Source organism: Gossypium arboreum, chromosome 12 (assembly GCF_025698485.1).
Source record: "Gossypium arboreum isolate Shixiya-1 chromosome 12, ASM2569848v2, whole genome shotgun sequence".
NCBI lineage: Eukaryota > Viridiplantae > Streptophyta > Magnoliopsida > Malvales > Malvaceae > Gossypium > Gossypium arboreum.
In genome coordinates this window covers 57,697,908-57,704,819 of record NC_069081.1, presented here as the reverse complement: position 1 = coordinate 57,704,819, position 6,912 = coordinate 57,697,908, and the positions used below count along the sequence as shown (strand labels likewise).

General features: G+C 37.7%; 1 non-coding gene across 1 annotated transcript; it reads left to right on the top strand.

Moving 5' to 3' along the window:
- The first annotated feature begins 2,949 nt into the window (after nucleotides 1-2,949).
- Nucleotides 2,950-3,056, top strand: LOC128286378 (small nucleolar RNA R71). Its single transcript, XR_008276920.1, has one exon. It is a non-coding gene; the product is annotated as a small nucleolar RNA R71 (small nucleolar RNA).
- The last annotated feature ends 3,856 nt before the right edge of the window (nucleotides 3,057-6,912 follow it).

Here is a 6,912-nt window from a genome sequence, read left to right as displayed (position 1 = left end):
TGAAAAAGATAGATTGATAATCATAAGATAGATTGATAATCATAAGATAGAGAGAGAAGTGAAACTTCCTGAATGATGAATGAATTCCTTGAACTGGAGTTTTGGAGAATAATCGGCGTGAGAGTGAGGAGGATACTTCGGTGGTGGTAGAGGTTCATTAGTCCATAAGTCCTGCGCCAAAAGAATATTATATCTAGTGGTAGCTATGGTCGTGGTCTAACAGGACATGGCAATCGTGGAGAACCTTTCCCGGTGGAGTTTTTAGTTCCTATGCGACGATGAGCTTTGGAGCTCTTTATAACTGTGACAGAATCAGGAACTATAAGGAAGCATAACTACTCGTAATGAAATAGCTGAAATTGAAAATTGTAAAAACTCAAGATAAAATTGTATAAATAGGAAATAAAAAGTAATTTCTAAATATAAATATAAAGATAAGATAGATAATAGGTGTTTATAGAGAAATTGGGGCACACGGCCATGGGGCATGCCCGTGTGCCTTCGTTTCAGCCCGTGCATTTTGTGGTTTTCAAAATTGGGCGCATCACTGTACCCAGCCATGTTGCACGACCTTGTCAATCTTTGTTTGCTTCTCCCATGCTCGTGTATGAAGGCACATGCCCGTGTTAAATTGACAGGTTTGCCCACGATTTCAAAACACGGGCATGTCGCACGCTTGTGTCATTTTGGCAGTTTAGCCCACAGTCATGTTGTACAGTCGTGGCAACTTATCGTATCCTGTATTGGGGAAGAAATTTTTGCCCTGTTTTCACACAGCCGTATCGTATGGCCGTGTTTTATCCCGTGGTATGTGCATGGCCTACGGTACGCCCGTCTTCATGGTCGTGTGGTTCTAAAAATCTTGACTCAGTTAGTTAATTAAATGTTAAAGACTAAAATTTAAAGAAGTTAGCACCGTTAGTGGTCGGGGTGCCTCCCGAGAAGCGTTTATTTATAGTCAAAGCTCGACTTACTTTTCTGGTACGTGATCATGGTGAACCGAGGAGTTTACACTCCTCATCCCTGCTATCAATTTTATCAACATAAGGTTTAAGACAAGTACCATTTACCTTGAACGTGCCAAATCTGGAGTGGTTTACCTCGACCGTACCGTATGGAAAAATACTAATTACCGTAAGAGGGGTTTCTTCATTTGGTTCAGAAGTGGCGGTTCAAGGATCTGCTGCATCGAGTAGTACTTTGCCTCCAATGTTAAGTTGATTTTTGGAGGATTTAAGCTCCTCATGGCGTGGTTTTGGTTTATCGTGTTTTCTCAGTTTATGTGTTCACCATTCATCTAGCTCATCGATTTGTAACCTTCGTTCTTCATGGATAGGTTCTTTGTTGTTGCTTGGCTTATGTATGTTCTTCGAACCTGTTTTTTGCAAAGAATATTGCACTATATAGTTAGTTTTAGCCAAATGATTTGTACAGTCACCTTCAATTTTTGATGTGTTATTTGAATTACAGGCTTGAAAGGTGATTGTTTCGTCTCCCACACGAAGTGTGAGTTCACCTGTGCCAACATCAATAATTGTTCTGGCGGTTGTTAAAAAGGGCCTTCCTAAAATTAAGGGGATGTTGCTATCCTCCTCTATGTCTAGAACAACAAAATCAATTGGGAATATAAATTTGTCGATTTTAAGGAGTACATCTTCAATAATACCCTTATGAAATTTGATAGTTTTATCTACTAATTGAATGCTCATCCTGGTTTGTTTGGGTTTCCCTAGACGTAGTTGCTTAAATAATTTGTAAGGCATAACATTGTTACTAGCCCCTAAATTAGCCAACGTATTATTAACATCTAAACTACCAATTAAACAAGTAATTGTAGAACTCCCTGGATCTTTTAGTTTGTTAGTCAGCTTATTCTATAGAATGGCTGAGCAGACCGTGTTCAGCTCCACATGCGATGCTTCATCTAATTTTCGTTTATTTGCTAAAAGCTCCTTTAAAAACTTGACTGTGTTTGGCATCTGCGAAAGGGCTTCAATAAACGGTAAGTTAATATGTAGTTTCTTTAGAAGTTTATGGAATTTATCAAATTGTTCGTCTGAGCGGTCTTTCCTTGTCGTATTGGGGTATGGCATACGAGGTTTATATTCTGTAATCACCGGCTTTGGCTCATTGTGGCCTACCTCATCCTTACCTATGCTTACCACCGTTTCTGGCCTTAGTTCTGCAACTAGCCCTTCCTCATCTTGAACGGAAATTGCGTTGAGTTGCTCCCTTGGGTTAGATTCAGTGTTGCTTGGCAGGCTACCTTGTGGTCATTCGGAAATCAACTTGGCGAGCTATCCAATCTGAGTTTCAAGCCCCTAAAATGATGCTTGTTGATTTTTGAATACGATCTCGGTATTCTAAAAATGAGTTTCTGACACTGAGATGAATTTTGTTAGCATCTCTTCAAGGTTCGGTTTTTTCTCTTGTTGGTAGGGTGGTTGTTGGAAGCCTGGAGATGGTGGTCTCTAATTCCCTTGGCCTCCCCATGAAAGATTAGGGTGGTTCCTCCAACCTACATTGTAAGTATTGATATAGGGATTATTTTGAGATCGAGGATTGTTACCCATGTAATTTAACTGTTCGTTCTCCATGTTGTGGCCATAAGGTGGGTATTCTGAACTGCTTGATCCTCCTCCACTTGTTTCACATTGCATTACTGGGTTAACCTGTAAAGAACTAAGGAAACCATCAATTTTCTTATTCAAGAGTTCTACCTGATTAGAGAGCATGGTGACCGTATCGATGTTATAAATGCTGACTGTTTTTATTGGCTTTGTCCTCATGACATGCCACTGATATTTATTCAGTGACATCTCCTCTATAAATTCATAGGCATCTTCAGGTGTCTTATTATTGATGGTTCCGCCAACAGCTACGTCAACCATTTGTCGAGTCGAAGGATTCAGGCCATTATGAAAGGTTTGAACCTGTAGCCAAAGTAGTAACCCATGGTGAGGGCATCTTCTCAAGAGGTCCTTGTATCTCTCCCATGTATTGTAGAGTGTTTCGAAATCCATCTGCACAAAGGAAGAAATATCATTACGTAATTTAGCCGTTTTAGTCGGCGAAAAATATTTTAATAAAAACTTTTCGGTCATTTGTTCCCAAGTAGTGATTTGCCCTATGGTAACGAGTTCAACCATTGTTTAGCCTTATTCCTTAACGAAAAGGGAAACAACCGAAGGCGAATGGCATCATCAGAAATGCCATTAATTTTAAATGTATCACATAGTTCCAAAAAGTTTTCCAAATGAGCGTTGGGATCCTCGTCCTGCAAACCATCAAACTGAACAAACTGTTGTATCATTTGAATTGTGCTAGGTTTCAGTTCCAAAGTATTTGCAGCTACAGTCGGTCTAACTATGCTCGATTTAGTTCCTATTAAAGAAGGTTTAGCATAATCATACATAGTGTATGGAACAGGATTCTGATTAACAATAATCGCAAGAGGTAGCAGATTTTCTTGGTTTTTAGCCATCTCCTCGGATGTGGTTGAAGTATCGTCCTCTTGCTCGTCCTCTGTGTATCTTAGGCTTCGTCTTATTTCTCTCTAGTTTCTGTGAACTGTGTAGTCGATCTCACCATCAAAAAATAGTGGTCCTGACAGGTTTCTTTTGGTCATAAACTAGAAAAACCTGTCAGAAGGAAATAAGAGAAAAATTAGAAAAGAAAATAAAAATTTAAATTGTAATAAAAGTAAAGTGGCTAAAAGAATAAAAATCGAGTTTTCCTAATATCCTAGTTCCCCGGCAACGGCGCCAAAAACTTGATGCATGATATTTGTAGCAGGTTTTAAAGATTTATAAATGTAACATTCTTGAGACTAACTTATTATCACGATTAAGGCAAATGTACCTATCGAACAGTAGTATAGTTCAGCAAGACCGAATTTTCGAACCCAAAGGAACTACGAGTACTAGTATTTACTTCCTTTTTATTTTCTAGCCTAAAATTTAAGAGGTTTGGTTGTCTAAACTAATTACTAACTAAGAATTCACAGAAAGAAAAACTTGGGAAAATACTTTTGGGAAAATTCGATTAATTGAAACAATACCTAAGGACAAATCCACCTAGACTTCACTTGTTATTTGACTCTGAATCAGACGATTTATTCATTTTACTTGATCCGTAGAAATCCTTAAGTTATATTATTATCTCTCTCGAAACTAATAACGTCTAACCCTAGGTTGAATAATTGAAATCTCTTTCTAATTAACACCCTAGAATTGCATTAACTCGATCTATGGATTCCCTTATTAGGTTTCACCCTAATCTCGCAAAATCTTGTCACCCTATCTCTAGGCATGTAATCAACTGCACTTAATTATGATAAATTTACTCTTAGACAGGGACTTTTGCTCCTCTGAATAAGCACATTAACTTGAATCAATATCCTGGAATATTAAGACAAGAAATAAGAACACATAAATAAGAACAAGTCAAATATTTATCATACAATTCAGATAATATTAAAAAGATCTATCTTAGGTTTCATTCCTCTTAGGTATTTAGGGGTTTAGTTCATAGTTATGAAAGAAAACATCTCAAAAGCATAAAGATAACAAAACATAAGAAAACCCAAAACTCCTGAAGGAACTTGAAGGGAGATCTCCAGTCTTGATGATGAATCCGGCTCTTGAGATGGATCAATCGGCTTTCTTTGAGTAATTCCTTGCTTCCTACTCTGTATCCCCCTTCCTAAATGCCTCCTCAAGTGTTTAAATAGGCTTTGGCATACCTAAGAGCCTTCAAAATTGGCCTTTTCCAAATTGGACTAAACATGGGTTCGGCAGGGACACGCCCGTGTGCGATTACTAAAGGCCATGGTCAAGGCTGTTAAATGGGAACGGGCGTGTGATCCACCTGTGTAAGTCAATCTTCGATCCTACAAAATTGACACGATCGTGTAACACGCCCGTGTGAGGAACTCCAGGCCGTGTTGTTTTCTTATGTGGGTCCATTTTCTCCTTTTTTGGCCTGTTTCTTGCTCTTTTTACTCTCCTATGCTCTCCTAAGTATAAAACATGAAATTAAAGGATTAGGAGCATCTAATTCACCGAATCTAAGGAGAAACCATCCATAAATGCGTTAGGCATGGGGTAAAAAATGTATAAATTATGGTTTATCATAACTCCTACATGTATACTGTTCATATTGAGAGATACTTGTAGGAAATTAATTGAACTATGAATTTGAAACTATAAATGTGACAGCCCAAAATTGACCCTAGTCGGAATGTGGTTTCGGGACCACAAAATCGAAGCATAAAAATAATTAAAAATTTATTTTGATACCTATAATATGTACGTGCTCATGTATGACATTTTATGATGATTGATTTAGTGTTGTAAAGGTGAATTTCACTAGAAAGGACTTGTGTGAGAAAACTTAGAAATGAGATAGGCAAATGTTGAAGAGGCCTATTGATGCACACTAGGAAAATGTTGTCCTTGCATGTCAAATTCCCCAAATTTGACTATAATGGCCGCCAAGGTGGGCATGATGGGCAAGGAAAACATGTTTCCAACATGTTTGGCTAGTGAGTCATGTAGGAAGTATTATAATAAAAATAAGCATAAAAAATGAAAAAAAAAGAGAAAGATGAGCTTGGATGCCCCTTGCCGTGAGTTGAGAAAGAAGGAAGAAAAAATTTTTTGTTGTGTTCATCCATTTTCACTTCTTGACCGAAAATACTAAGGAAAAAGGGGGAGGACTTTTGCTTCATGCTTGGGTTGGAAGAGATCTAGAAGGAGATTTGGCTAAGTTTGCATCAAGATTAAGGTATGTATGAGGTTGTGTTAGGAGTTTCATGCATATTTTGGTTGCTAACTTGATGTGCATGTTAGCCATGGCTCAAATCCTTGTTATGCCATGGAAATGGTATTTGGCCAAAGTTGTTATGGTGATAAAGCCATTGCATGCTAAGTGTAAAGCTTGATGATGATGCATGCAATGATGGATTGTCTACTCTTGAGTAAGATTTTGAGTTTTCTTTTTGTTTAATCATGATTGAAGTTGAAAAGGAGCATGATTGTCATATTCAGCCATGATGCATTCATAAGCATGGTTCATGCTTCTTGCATGTTAGTTAAAATTTGTGTTTTGGATGGCTATGGACACCTTGAAATTCGCCATGCTCATATATGTATATATATGTTTGCACATGATGTTTGGCTATGAACTAAGTGATGAATATGTTTGTTTAAAGAAGAAGATGTTGAAGAATGAATGTGAAATTGCAAGCACATTCGCCTAGCACACATATGAGTGCTTGATGCTATATTATAAGTTTTGAGCAACAATATGCAAAGCATTAACTAGTAAAATGCATGCTGTTTTTGTGAGGTATTAAGTGCATAATTGGCCTCAACATGTACATGAATATTCGGCCTTGGGTAGCCTATTGAAGGCCTTAGCTTTTCCTTGATGCTCGAATAAATTGTATTGAATTGCTTGATGTAGTATAAAATGTGCATGACCATTGTGTATTCAAGCTAAAGAGTGGCCATATGACCATTTAAACTCCTTGTCATATTCGGCCATAAGCTAGCACAATGAGGTTTTAATAGATTGAATTTGTTTGAATTAGCTCAAGAGCTAAGAGGGCCACAATTGGACAAGGGAAGGAAAAGTGATCGAATAGCCGTAAAAGCTGTTCGACAACATCCGAGGTAAGTCCTCAAGAAGTGACCTTAATTGAATTATGTGGAATGAAATATGGATGTATTGATTATTGATTTATGTGTGTATGAGTATTCGAATTCTACCCGGCTAAGTCCCAAGGCGATTATGCTAATGATTATAATTGTGTTTGAGCCTTAGTAACGAAAATGAAATATGTATGTCCAATGATTATTGATGTATGTGTGCATGAGAAATTGAATGATATCCGGCTAAGCCCAAGAC